We start from the raw sequence: 13,836 nt of genomic DNA on the forward strand, positions 1-13,836 counted from the left end.
GCCTGTTGCTCCCAGGACACAAACCTGCGCAGCATGATACTATACTGAATAATGTAGGCTGTTGTAACACAATGGTTAGTATTTGTGTACCTAAACATAGTTAAGCATAGGAAAGGTACGGTAAAAATATGGTATTATATAATCTTAGGAGACCACTGTTGTATATTTAGTTCATCATTGACCAAAGTGGTGTTATGTGATACATGACTGTATATTCATGTATAGCTATCAGAAGAATGATTCCAGGTATCTGTCGACACACACACCCCCCTCACGATACTCTTTTTTTTTTCCTCCTAAACTAAAACTTATAGCATAACAGGAGTAGCAAATTTGCTATGATGGATTTGGGGTTCAGGTGACGGCTACCTGTTTTTTGGGCATATTTGAGAACACTGAAGATTCCTTGGCCCATGTTGTAAAAACCACAGAATCTGGGCCTCCCCCCTCAACTGTGATATCTGACACCCAGAGAATGAAGTGGTAGCCTCAATTACACCACTAGATCTGGGCCAGTCTTGTTTTCCCTACATGGCTAGCCTACCTTGGGTAGAGAGTAGCTGCCTTGAGAAATTCAAGTGAAAATAGTAATAGATCATTTCCACGTTCTCACCCCACCCCACATAAAATATACACAGACCAGATACCGCTAGCCTGAGCGGGGCCTTCAGGGAGCAGTGTCAGGGCCATTGCATTTAAGATCCTCCTTCATTGAGTTAGGACACTCTATACATAGCTCATGGTGTTTTCCTTTGAGGTGCTGCAACTGTGCCAAATCCCAAAATCTTAGTTGTCCCTCTGCATATTACAGAAGTCCAGCTCTTCACAGACACTTTCCATCTTAAACTTGCTGGAGCAACAGGGAGATGTGTAATTTATTGAGTAGCTACTGTGGGTCAAGTGTTATATCTCAACTGTGTGCCCCATTAGAACAAGGCTGCTTGTCTGTTTTGTTCTTTGCTGATTCGCCAATGCCTTGAACAGTGCAGCAGTGTCTACTGAAAAGGTGAATTAAACTTTACATACATTAACTCAAAAACTTACATAACCCTGTAAGGAAGAGATTTGTAGTGGACACCATGGGACTGTCCACTTAACACCACATACTCCTAGGAGTAGGAACTACTCCTGCCTCATATAGCACAAGGGTTGGTGGCCCACACATAGCGCTGCCCACCTGGCAGAGGCTCAGCTAGGTCAGGTCTGTACCCTCACTGCACAGAAGGACTTCCCAGCAGAGTTGACTCAATTGAAGTTCCTAAAATCAAAAAAAAAACAAAAAATTCCTGGGCAATTATTAGAATGTTTAAACCTAGGAAAGCAAGCACATGCACATGCTAAAACCTGATCAACTGAGTCTATCTGGACTATTTTGAATGCTAAGACATATCAAGGCCAAACCACAAAGCAGGATAAAAGGGATTTACTGAAGAAGCAGCCTCTACTTTCAATGCCATTTCTCTCCTTGAATTTAATTCAATATTACTATATTGTTGTTGTTTTATTTTGGAATTTTATCCCTGTTTATCAAAGTGATGCATGCTTAATATAGAAACTTTGGCAGGTATAAAAGAAGTTGGGAAAAATTGTCCAGAATTCCACCTTACAGGGAATGACTAGAGCTTTGAGATACTTTCTTTGAGACATCTTATATATTTTTATGTACTACAACTTTACATATTGACCTTTTTTCTTGTTCATATTAGATTTTATAAATTCCCTGCACCCCCCCCCCCCCCCCAAACTCCCACTGGGCAGTATTGTTTACTATAGGGAAAGGTGGAGTTCCCTGGACAGGCACTGACAGAATATTTTAGAGGCTTCCTTTACAAGTATACAGAGCTAAAACAAAGACATGGGCCCTTAGGGCTTTGAGGGGCACTGGGAGCCAGCAGTGGAGTGAGGAGGTACTGCAGGAAAGAGAAGATGGCCAGTAGAGGGTGTAGTCCTAAACCAGCTCCACAGGGAGTGACTGAAGCCCCGCCCTGCAGAAAGCTCTGGGAAGTGGCACAGAATGTCTCATACCACAGAGGTATCCCAGCCAAGCTCCCAAGAGAGAACTGACGTATTTACACACACACACAAAGAAAACTTCCCTCAACAACACGCCTAGAAATGTGTAATAAAATAAACACATACTTATTTTAATGTTTTGTTTATCATAAGAAAATTAGGGAATTCCCTACAGTCTCTAAAGAGGGAGCTAAAACTGCAGATAAAGACAATTCTAAAAGCAAGGACAGATTACCTATAGGGGAGAAAAGTACGGCAGCAGATCTCTCAGCAGTACAATCAGAAGCCAATCAATGATGATCTGTTTAAAGTGCTGAGAGAGGCCGGGAGTGGTGGCTCACACCTATACTCCCAGCACTTTGGGAGGCCAAGGCAGGTGGATCACTAGAGGTCAGGAGTTCGAGACTAGCCTGGCCAAGATGGTGAAACCCTGTTTCTACTAAAAATACAAAAATTAGCCGGGTGTGGTGGCGTGCACCTGTAATCTCAGCTACTTGAGAGGCTGAGGAAAGAGAATCACTTGAACTCTGGAGCGGGGGTTGCAGTGAGCTGAGATTGTGCCACTGCACTCAAGCCTGGGTGATACAGTGAGACTCAGTCTCGAAAGGAAAGAAAGAAAAGAAAGAAAAAGAAAGAATAGAAAGAGAAAAAGAAAAAGAAAAAAAGAAGAAAGAGAAAGAAAGGAAAGAAGAAAGAAAAGAAGGAAGGAAGGAAAAAAGGAAAGAAAGAAGAGAGAGGGAGGGAGGGAGGAAGGAAGGAGAAAGAAGAAAGAAGGAAAAGAAAAAGGGAAGAAAGAACAGGAAAGGAAGGAAGGAATAAAAGGAAAGAAAGAAAAGAGAGAGGTAGGGAGGAAGGGACAGAGGGAGGGAGGAAGGAAGGAAGGGGAAAGAAAGAATAAGAAAAAAGGAAAGAAGGGAAGAAAGAAAAGGAAGGAAGGGAAAGAAAGAAAGAAGAGAGAGAGAAAGAAAGAAGAAAAAGGAAGGAGAAAAGGAAAGGAAAGAAAGAAGAGAGGGAGAGAGGGAGGGAGGGAGGAAGAAAGGAAGTGGAAAGAAAGAAAAAGGGAAGAAAAGGAAGGAAGGAAGGAGAAGAAAGGAAAGGAAAGAGAAAGAAAGAAAGGAAAGAAAGAAAAGGAAAGAGAAAGAAAGAAAGTGAAAGAAAGAAGAAAGAACTGAGAGAAAATTACTTAATATTTTGAGACAGAAACAATTCACTATCAACACACTTTCACTGAATGATGTATTTCAGGGAGAAGGAAGTCCTAACTCCACAACCCCCCCAAAAAAAATCAGTGGCCAAAAGATAAACATGTAACTATGTGTGCATATCCAAACAAACATTGGCTTTACGTTAATGATATTAATGTCTAATTTAGGGTAGGGATTGCTGAAAAGCAAAACAAAACAAAAATAGAAAGAAAATGCTGGCCAGGCTGAAAACCATGGCGCGAGAACTGCCTGAGGAATGCACAAGCTTCAGTAGCCAATTCAATCAACTGGAAGAAAGGGCATCAGTGATTGAAGATCAAATGAATGAAATGAAGCGAGAAGAGAAATTTAGAGAAAAAAAGAGTAAAAAGAAACGAACAAAGCCGCCAAGAAATATGGGACTATGTGAAAAGACCAAATCTACGTCTGATTGGTGTACCTGAAAGTGACGGGGAGAATGGAGCCAAGCTGGAAAACACTCTGAAGGATATTATACAGGAGAACTTCCCCAACCTATCAGGATGATAGGTTGATCTATCAGGATGCCTATCAGGATGATCACTGATGTGTTCCTGTCCTTTTCAGTCCGTCACTAAGCCCCGCGGATCTTCCCTCAGAAATATCTCTCAGCCCCAGCATCTCCTCTTCCTCCCTGCTACCGTAGTGCCTGCCGTCATCGGCTCACCCTGGGTAAGTAGTCAATGACTCATTTGTCACCTTGTCTCCCTCCTCTTCTTTCTCCCTTCTCTGTGCTACAATAATATTTAGAAAAAGCAAGTCTTGGCCGGGCGCGGTGGCTCAAGCCTGTAACCCCAGCACTTCGGGAGGCCGAGGCGGGTGGATCACAAGGTCAGGAGATCGAGACCATCCTGGTTAACACGGTGAAACCCTGTCTCTACTAAAAATACAGAAAACTAGCCAGGCGTGGTGGCGGGTGCCTGTAGTCCCAGTTACTGGGGAGACTGAGGCAGGAGAATGGCGTGAATCCGGGAGGCGGAGCTTGCAGTGAGCTGAGATCGCGCCACTGCACTCCAGCCTGGGTGACAGAGCAAGACTCGGAAGGAAGGAAGGAAGGAAGGAAGGAAGGAAGGAAGGAAGGAAAGAAGGAAGGAAGGAAGGAGAGAGGGGGCAAAAGCAAGTCTTATCATGTCTCTTCCCTACTGGAAACATAACTATTACTCACACAAGTGATTTTGGTGCCATGCTTGCCCTTCCCAGACTGTTCCTGTTCTACTGCTAACACCCTCTGCTGCAGCCACTCCAGTCTCCTCTTTCCAGGTGCTCCCATGTCTTTGTTCCCTGCGCTATGCCTGCTGCTTGGAATACCCACTCACCTCTTCTTGACTTCATGAAGTGCTACCTGGCCTTCAAGATAATGTCTCCTTTTTGGTGAGTTTTTTTCCCATCCCCTCCAGATTATTTCTTCCGCCTTGGTACCCCTGAAAAAATAATCTGTGTCTGCATTTTAATGTTCATTTCTCAACAAACCTCTTTTATCGAGCTAATATTAGACAAATACTAATTTCAATGGGGAAACAGCATGAAAAGACCCCACAATAGTTCATTTTTCTTATAGGAATCTAAATAAGGGAAGTCATGGATATAAGTGATGAAGAAAACTAAATACAGTACCCAATGCTTATCAAAGGGTGTGATGGTTGATTTTAGGTGTTAACTTGACTGGATTAAGGGAGGCCCAGATAACTAGTAAGGCATAAGTTCTGGGTGTGTCTGCGAGGGTGTTTCCAGGAGGAGGCTGGCATTTGGGCCAGTGAACTGAGTAAATAAAACCTGCCCTCACCAATGAGGGTGGGCACCACCCAATTGACCGAGGGCTCAGATAGAACAGAAAGGCAGAGGAAAGGTGAATTCTCTGTTTCTCCTGAAGCTGGGGCACCCGCTTCTCCTGTTCTCCAGAACTCCAAGTTCTCCAGCCCCCTGCTAGAACGAGGATAGAAGGAGACCCAACATAACATCCTTTTACACACAGAAGTAAAAGAGAGAAAATGACAATAGGACCTACGTTACAATTGGACCCCAAGACTTGCACCTGCAGTCCCCCAGGTTCCCAGTCTCCGGCGTCAGACTGAGAGTGACACCAATGGCTTCCCTGCTTCTCAGACCTTCAGACTTGGATTGAGCCACACTACCAGCTCCTCTGGTTCTCCAGCTCTCAGATGGCATGTTGTGGAACTCCTCAGCCTCCACAGTCACACGAGCCAATCTCTCTAACAAATCCTCTGTCATCCATCTCTCTCTATATATATATTTATATCCTCTTGATCTTGTTTCTCTGGAGAACCCTGAGTAATACGAGTGGCTACTACCTAATTGGCACTGTTCAGGAGGTGTACAGGTAGCAATGCCTGTAACTCTTACAACAACCCTGTGAGATAGCATCTACAATCATCCCCATCGCACAGGGAGGTCAGATGTTCAAGATGTCATGAATACTAAGTGGCATAGTTGGAATTCAACTGCTGGAGTTTGTCTTGGAGCCCACACTTTTAACGATTATGCTGTAACCTCTTGCTCTATTTACCAAGTCATTGACCAAATATCTAATAACTAAAAAAAGATGAGTAAATAGCTCAAGGCTTTATTTGGTTTGATCCTCTATGACCCTGGGATGTAGGTCCTACTGTCATTATCTCTCTTTTACTTATGTGTGTAAAATGATGTTATGGTTATAGCAGAGGTCCCAAAATAATGGGCGCTCTGTTCCACCACCTTCCAAAACAAGGTGCTCGTTCATCGCAAAGAGGGTGCAAATCCCACTTCTGTCCAACAGGCTTTATGAAAAATACAAGAAGAGGTGAGGAGGCCAGAAACTTTTAGAGAAAGATGTTGGAATGCTGTGCATTTGCCCACCTTCACCTCCCCTGGGAATGAGGAGGGCAGAAGAGGAGAGGTAGGCAAATGCACAGCCTGTGGGGTGGCGGGGCAAAGAGACCAGGCGGAAGGACAGGTTTCTCCAGATGTGGGCCCTGCAAGAGGGAGCTGCTACCTAAGGCTGTTTTGAACTGTACTGGAGAGCACTTTTTTTTTTTTTTTTGAGTTGGAGTCTTGCTCTGTTGCTCAGGCTGGTGCGATCTCAGCTCACTGCAACCTCTGCCTTCCGGATTCAAGTGATTCTCCTGCCTCAGCCTCCCAGTAGCTGGGATTACAGGCGTTCACCCCCATGCCCAGCTAATTTTTGTATTTTTAGTGGAGACAGGATTTCACAGTGTTGGCCAGGCTGGTCTCGAACTCCTGACCTCAAGTGATCCACCTGCCTTGGCCTCCCGAAGTGCTGGGATTACAGGTGTGAACCATGGTGCCCGGCTTGGAGAGCACTTCTTGAGGGCTGGATGAGAACGACTGTGACTGTGGCAGAAAGGTTGAGGGAGGATTCAAATGGTGACAAAGCCCTTAGCCTGGTCTTTTTGCCATAATCCAGGTCAGAATGACTACATAAGTCTGGAATATTTGCAGGACTGTCTTAGAATTCATGCTTGAAAATCAATCATTCCAACATCTAGGATAGCCTCTCTGCATTATGTAGCATGATATGGGCTGGAATATTATATTTTTATTTTTGAAACGGGGTCTTTTTCTGTTACCCAGGCTGGAGTGCAGTTGTGCAGTTGTGGCTCACTGCAGCCTTGACCTCCTGGGCTGAAGCAATCCTCGCACCTCAACCTCCTAGGTAGCTGGGACTATAGGCACACGCCACCATACCCAGCTAATTTTTTTTTTTTTCTATTTTTTGTAGAGACAGTGTCTCACTGTTACCCTGGCTGGTCTCAAACTCCTGTTTAAGCAACCCTCCTGCCTCAGTCTCCCAAAGTGCTGGGATTGCAGTTGTGAGCCACTGAGCCCGGACTGTTTTACATTTAAAGCTGGGCATGTTCTGTAGTCTGTCAGGCCTTATTTGAATATAACTAAGAAAATGGGTGATTTATTCATCCTAGAAAACTTTTTAAGCGTGCATGGTATATTTATTGTGCTTCTCCTAAAAGAAACACTGGGCGGCAGTGTTTTCACTCAAATGTGTTCAGAAGAGACCCAAAAGGAAAAGGCTTTCCTCTTTCAGGAATATGAATCCCATTGAACCAGTAATGACCAATAAGGCAATCTGCCTTCAATCAACCACCTGAACAGCCTAGGATCAATATTACAACTCTAAATGCAGGGTTTAAATGCACACACACACACACACACACACACAATCGTACACCCCCAAACCAGAATGCCCGAAATAATATCTGGGATAAATTGGAAAAAAAAAAAAAAGTCTCTTCCCTTACCCACTTCCCAGCCCCATGCCTCATTTTTAGGGATGTTTGAATTTTTCTAATAAGCCCAATAAGATGAAAATGTTACTTAATTTGGCTAATTGAGTATACTATTATCATCCAAAAAAGAAAGTGCTAGGACTCTATTTTCTTTATGTACTATCACCAGAAAGTGAAGCTCATTAAGTGCCGTTAGAGACAGAGGCTGCCACCTGGTGCCAAAGAGACACAAATAAAATTGAAAATTCACTGGTCATGGATTGGAGTCCCAGAGTTGAGCCAAATACAAGAGTATAGATTCCTTTAATTAAAAAAAAAAATCTCTGATGACCAAAAGACATTTTCTCTTGGACTAGCAGGGCTATGAAAGGATGAGAAATTTACAAACTATGTTCTTTCCTTGAGGAAAATATTTTATTTCTATAGCCAACCATTCTTGGTACTGGCAGAGTAGAAACTAAGAGCGCAATAGATATTCTGTGTGTTGGTGCTCGCAATGTTGTCTCCGCTTACTCAAAAAGTTGTGGTTTAAAAAGTAAGTTTAAAAAGAAATTTGGGAGGCGCATTTGCCACACACGCCCATAATATATGACTTTTAATTTGTAATCGTATACATTAGCATCCCAATATGCTATGTATATTATAAGACAGGCACAAAAATAGAAATTTTAACATGAGAGGATGAAATAAAAGTAAATATAGACAGAAACTCTAATCCGGTCCATTGGATGGTCTTGCATACTCCTGAAGGATGGCATGGGTCACTTTGAAGTTCAATGGCCCTAATGCATCTAGTCACTAACATCTGGATAAGATGACAGAGATTTCATATGGGTATCTTGTCTTGCTACACAGCCCTGGGAGTTAGTGTAGGAGTTTTTGTTTATTTACTCTGCTTTCCAATGAGGAACTGGCCTTTGAAAGATGCAATGACCTTCCTGAAGTACCTTTGGGAGGCAGGACCTTACAAGGGTTTCTTCTCCTGAAAGTCTCATTATTCACACAGTAAGCTATGTTAATTCTATTTTTTTTTAAAATTCCAATGTGTTTTTGAACCAGAACTTAAGTTCTCAGAAATACAAACAAAGTAAGAAGCATGAAGATGTGTTTCTGGACCTTGGCATAGATGAGTGTAAGCACTGTTCTTTCCGATTTTCAACACTTATTAAATAAACATTAGTGTTTAAAATTAATATTTTACAACTGAAAATATACATGAATAACTTTTTCTGTAAAAATGATATCATCCACCAAAAATAAAGCTTTTCTGGCTGTTATTCTCAACTCTGGTGCCCTCCTCCTCTTTCCCAGAAGTAACTCATTATTTCCATTCAGACCTTTTCCCATGAAATATATTTGTACCTATAGCAAAATACATATTGTTTTGGTGGCTTGTGAAAATGTAAACAGTGTCAAATTATGTGCATTTTTCACCAACTTACTTTTATTCTTAAATGTTTGGGGTTGTTTTCATATTTATTACAAACAAGCCTGCAATGCGTGCCTTTACACAGGCCTCCTTTTGTATATCTTTCTCCACAAAGCTGCTGAGAAATAATTTGGAAGCACCATTTACAGAAAGGCCCATGTTTTCCTCGCTGATTTGAGACATTGCCATTAACATACACTAAATTTCTGTGTGGGTCTGTGGCAGGACTTTTCTGATGGATTGAACTCTTCTGAGTCCAAACCCGTTTTAATTATTACAGCCTTAAAATCTGTCGTGACAACTGGCAGAGCAATTTGTTCTCTCTCAAGCTGTCTTGGCATATTCTTCCATATAAATTTTATAATTAGCTAGTCAAGTTCCATGAACAACTTTGAGATTTTGATTAAGATTATAACGCATTTGTAGATTAACCTGGGGTATGTTTGTAGCCTTACAATATTGAGAGTTTTCTTCCATGAATATGATACTGCTTTCCATGTGTTTAAGACTTGCTTTACTTACTAGAGGTCTTATACAATTCTCGTTTGAGTTCTTTCTAGGTAGTTTTTTGTTGCTGCTGTGAATGGGATCATTTAAAAATAATTTTTGTTAAACATAGACTTATAGAAAAATTCCTAATTTTGAGATATTTATATTGTTTCTAGCCACTTTACGAAACTCTTACTGGTTCTAACACTTAGTCCTCCATCTCGACTGTAGTGGATGCTTCTTATGTCATGGTCCCCTGTGCTGCTGTGGCCATTGCTGCATCTTTACTTGCCCCCTCCCCTCCCCCCCGGCAACCTCTGCCAATGTCTTCTTAGCTACTGCTGTTGCCATCTCCGTCACTGGAACACCAACAGTGACATTTCGTTTCTTCATCTGAACCCCAAATTCTTCAGATTATTGGAGACTAGGCTTCAAAAATGAAAGCTTAAAAAAAAAAAACTGGCTGTTTTAATTTTAAAGTGGCTTTCATTTCAGAAGGTTGATAAAACAATGTAATCTGTTACATACTATATATACCCAGTGTGCCTAAATACAAGACAACCTTGAACATGAGAGGATCTGCATTTTTCTTTTTCTTTTCTTTTCTTTCTTTTCTTTCTTTTTTTTTTTTTTTGAGATGGAGTCTCGCTCTGTCGCCCAGGTTGGAGTGCAGTGGCACGATCTCAGCTCACTGCAACCTCTGCCTCCTGGGTTCAAGCGATTCTTCTGCCTCAGCCTCCCGAGTAGTTGGGATTACAGGCGCCTGCCACCATGCCAGGCTAATTTTTGTATTTTTAGTAGAGATGGGGTTTCACCATGTTGGCCAGGCTGGTCTCAAACTCCTGACCTTGTGATCTGCCTACCTCAGCCTCCCAAAGTGCTGGGATTACAGGTGTGAGCCACAGCACCTGGTCTGGATCTGCATTTTTCTAAGATAACATCCAAAAGTTTGGCTAATTCGAATACATTTATACATTTTAAAATATATAATTAATGCCTACTTGTCACAGTTTTTATATGTATACTTCAAATATATTTGAGAGATGTCAGCTTGGAAATATTAAATATTCTGTTGTAAGATTTTATGATATGGTTTTATCTTAACTCATTTGCATTGTTAATATCAGTAATATCACTACAGCCATTTTTTTGGCGGGGGGAGTGGGATAGAGTCTCACTTCGTTGCCCAGGCTGGAGTGCAGTGGTGCGATCCCGGCTCACTGCAACCTCTGCCTCCCAGGTTCAAACAATTCTCCTGCCTCAGTCTCCCGAGTAGCTGGGATTACAGGTGCCTGCCAGCACACCCGGCTAATTTTTGTATTTTTAGTAGAGACGGGGTTTTGCCATGTTGGCCACGTGGGTCTCGAACTCCTGACCTCAAGTGATCCACCCACCTCGGACTGCCAAAGTACTGGGATAACAGATGTGAGCCACCGTGCCCAACCTACAGCCACTTTTTGCAGCAACTTTTCACATCACCTTCACTTCTAAGTGGTTTGAGATACAATATTACTTGAATTGATAAATGATGCAGCCACTGGAAATTGTATTCCCCAAGATAAGTATTGTTTGTAATAACATCAGGGTTTTTACATTCTTCATGCAGTAGTATATTTATGATCTTCACAGCGTAACTACTTAATATACTTTTAATGTAAACTTTATTGAACTATAACACATATTAAAAAGTTTATAAATCTTACGTGCATGGCCTGATGAATTTTCAGTGAACATGCTCACATAGCAAGCAACTGGATGAAGAAAGATAGCATCACTAGTACTCTCTCCTGCCATGCTCCAATTGCCTCTCCCTCAGAGTGCCCCCCACCAGCCCCCTCCATTGCCTTGCTATGTGTAACACCTCCTGACTTCAATATGAATCAATTTTGCCTGGCCTAGAATCTGATATAAAATGGCACCAAGTTATTTATATAGCACATAATTTGGTGTCAGGATTCTTTCACTTCATTTTATTCATGTAGAATATTCCATTGTATGAATATGCTCCAATTGTACTAATTCTGTTATAGATGGACATTCAGGTTATTTCTAGATTTCGGCTATCATGAATGGTGTTGCTCTAAATATTCTCATATAATCATAATGTTCCTGTTAAGTACAGAAACATGCATTTAAAGCTTATAGGAGACGTGCTAAGTAGGGTCTGAAGCCTCACCAGACCTTAGCAGTTTGCTAAGGTTGAACTAGACTTTAGCGGACCCTGCCAGTGTGCACCTTATTAGCGGTATAATTCAGGTCGCCATGTATCCTTATCAACTTGTGGGATTTTCCATTGTCTGAACTTTAGCCATTCAGGTAGGTGTGTAGTTTCATTTCATTGTCGTTTTTATTCATATTTCCAGTCTTATTAAGCACATTTTCATGCATTCATTAGCCATATTTGTCCTATTTTGTTAAGTACAAAAATTTTTTTGCCAAATTTTATGTTTTTAAGAATTTGTGAGAGTTCTTCATGCATTCTAGATACAAGTTATTTGTCAGATATATGTATTGCAAGCATCTGCATCTACTTTGTGGCTTGTCCTTTCGCTCTTGATGGTGGTAGTTTTACAGTATTACGTTTCTTCAAGAACACAATCTTCACAAGGGTTTTACATTGAACATAACCCAGGAAATGTCAGATTCCTTTACCTCCTTTTATACCTGATTGTCAGGTGACTTCTAGAAACACCCTAAACAAGCATTGGGAGTTAATGTTTAGGTTATTTATTATTAATTAGGTCACTGAGATGGAACCTTACAATATACGAGGCATTGAGATTGAACTCTTTCTAGTTGGGGAAACGTACGTTACATTTAGGCATTGATAAGGACTAATCCCTCCCCAGGCCAGCATTTGCAGCACAAAAAAGCAAGCTCAAATGTATTGGTTTATTATCCTCAACAGTCATTTCTGTGTTTTAACTAAAGGTCTTTCTCTTCACCAACATTAGCTATTTCGTCAGCAATGACTTAATGAATATTTAAATGTTTTGCATTTACCATGCAAAAAAGCAAAGCAACGATTTTCTTACAATGATAAACTAACTTAGCTAAGTTACAGTCCCCTGTTATTCAAATACTAATCTAGGTGTTGCTATGAAGGAATTTTGCAGATAAAATTGAAGTCCCTAATCAACTGACTTTAAAGAGGAAGAGACAATCCAATGGACCTCACTTAATTAGAAGGCCTTAAAAGCAAGACTGAGGCCTCACCAGGAGGGAAGAAATTCCTCCTGTGGACAGCAGCTTGAGCCCATGTGCAGAGTCCATCCTGCTTGTGCCTGTCCCTTCCTGACTGCTGCTCTATGGAGTTTGGACTCGCTCAGCCAGCCCTCATCATCAGGTATGCCGATTCCTCATGTTTTTTTTTTTTAAATCATAACATATATCTCCTACGAGTTTTATTTCTCTGGTGTAAACCTCAATTTCAAATGATCTTAGGGACAATACAATTGTTTTTCTTCACAAATAAATTACCAGCATGTAAAACGTTTATGAATGATCTTCCTTATTAGAAGACACAAGACTGTTTAGATGACAATCATTTTGTGTATAGCTCACTCTAGGGCTCAACCTTGACTACTGGTACTTAAATAATACTAATTTCATAATTTTAAGAACCTAATGTCATTTTCTTCAATTACCATAATATGCATTCCTATTGAATGTTTAAAATTTATTTTTTAACAGAAAAAATATATATTTTTAAAGCAACCAGGCTTTACTGGCTTCTATCATGTTTTACTGGCTTTTATCACACTTCAAAAAGTTGTCTATTAAGTTCTTAAAGAAAAACAATTTGGTATTTACAGAGACATTACTTTTCTTGGTGAGCTCACCAAGTTAAATCTCTGCTTGCGACTACGGGAAAATATTCATGTTTACAGTAACATGAAATTAATGTTTCCTTGTTTAGCCATTTTCAGATTGAATCTTATTTAATTCTTGAGAGCCTCAATACACCCAAAAACCAATGTTCACAAATATATTAGGCTCAATAGGTAAGAAAAGATAATCTGTCTTCTAATATCCCACAAATAGCTGTGTAATAATGGGGAATACATTTAACCTTTCTGAGCCTACCTCCTTATTCTATAGCTAAAAGTTATTAAATACCCACTAGAAATCAAGCACTTGCTAGACACTAGAGATACAACAATGAACATGACAAAGACAGTCCATGTCTTCAGAGGCTTAAAGTCTGGAAAGGTGAGGAGTCTGGGCTAAATTACTTTTTTTTTTTGAGACAGAGTCTCACTCTGTCACCCAGGCTGGAGTGCAGTGGCGCCATCTCGGCTCACTGAAAGCTCCGCCTCCCGGGTTCACGCCATTCTCCTGCCTCAGCCTCCCGAGCAGCCAGGACTACAGGCGCCCGCCACCACACCTGGCTAATTTTTTTTTTGTATTTTTAGTAGAGACA

This window comes from Chlorocebus sabaeus, chromosome 3, assembly GCF_047675955.1.
Source record: "Chlorocebus sabaeus isolate Y175 chromosome 3, mChlSab1.0.hap1, whole genome shotgun sequence".
Lineage (NCBI taxonomy): Eukaryota > Metazoa > Chordata > Mammalia > Primates > Cercopithecidae > Chlorocebus > Chlorocebus sabaeus.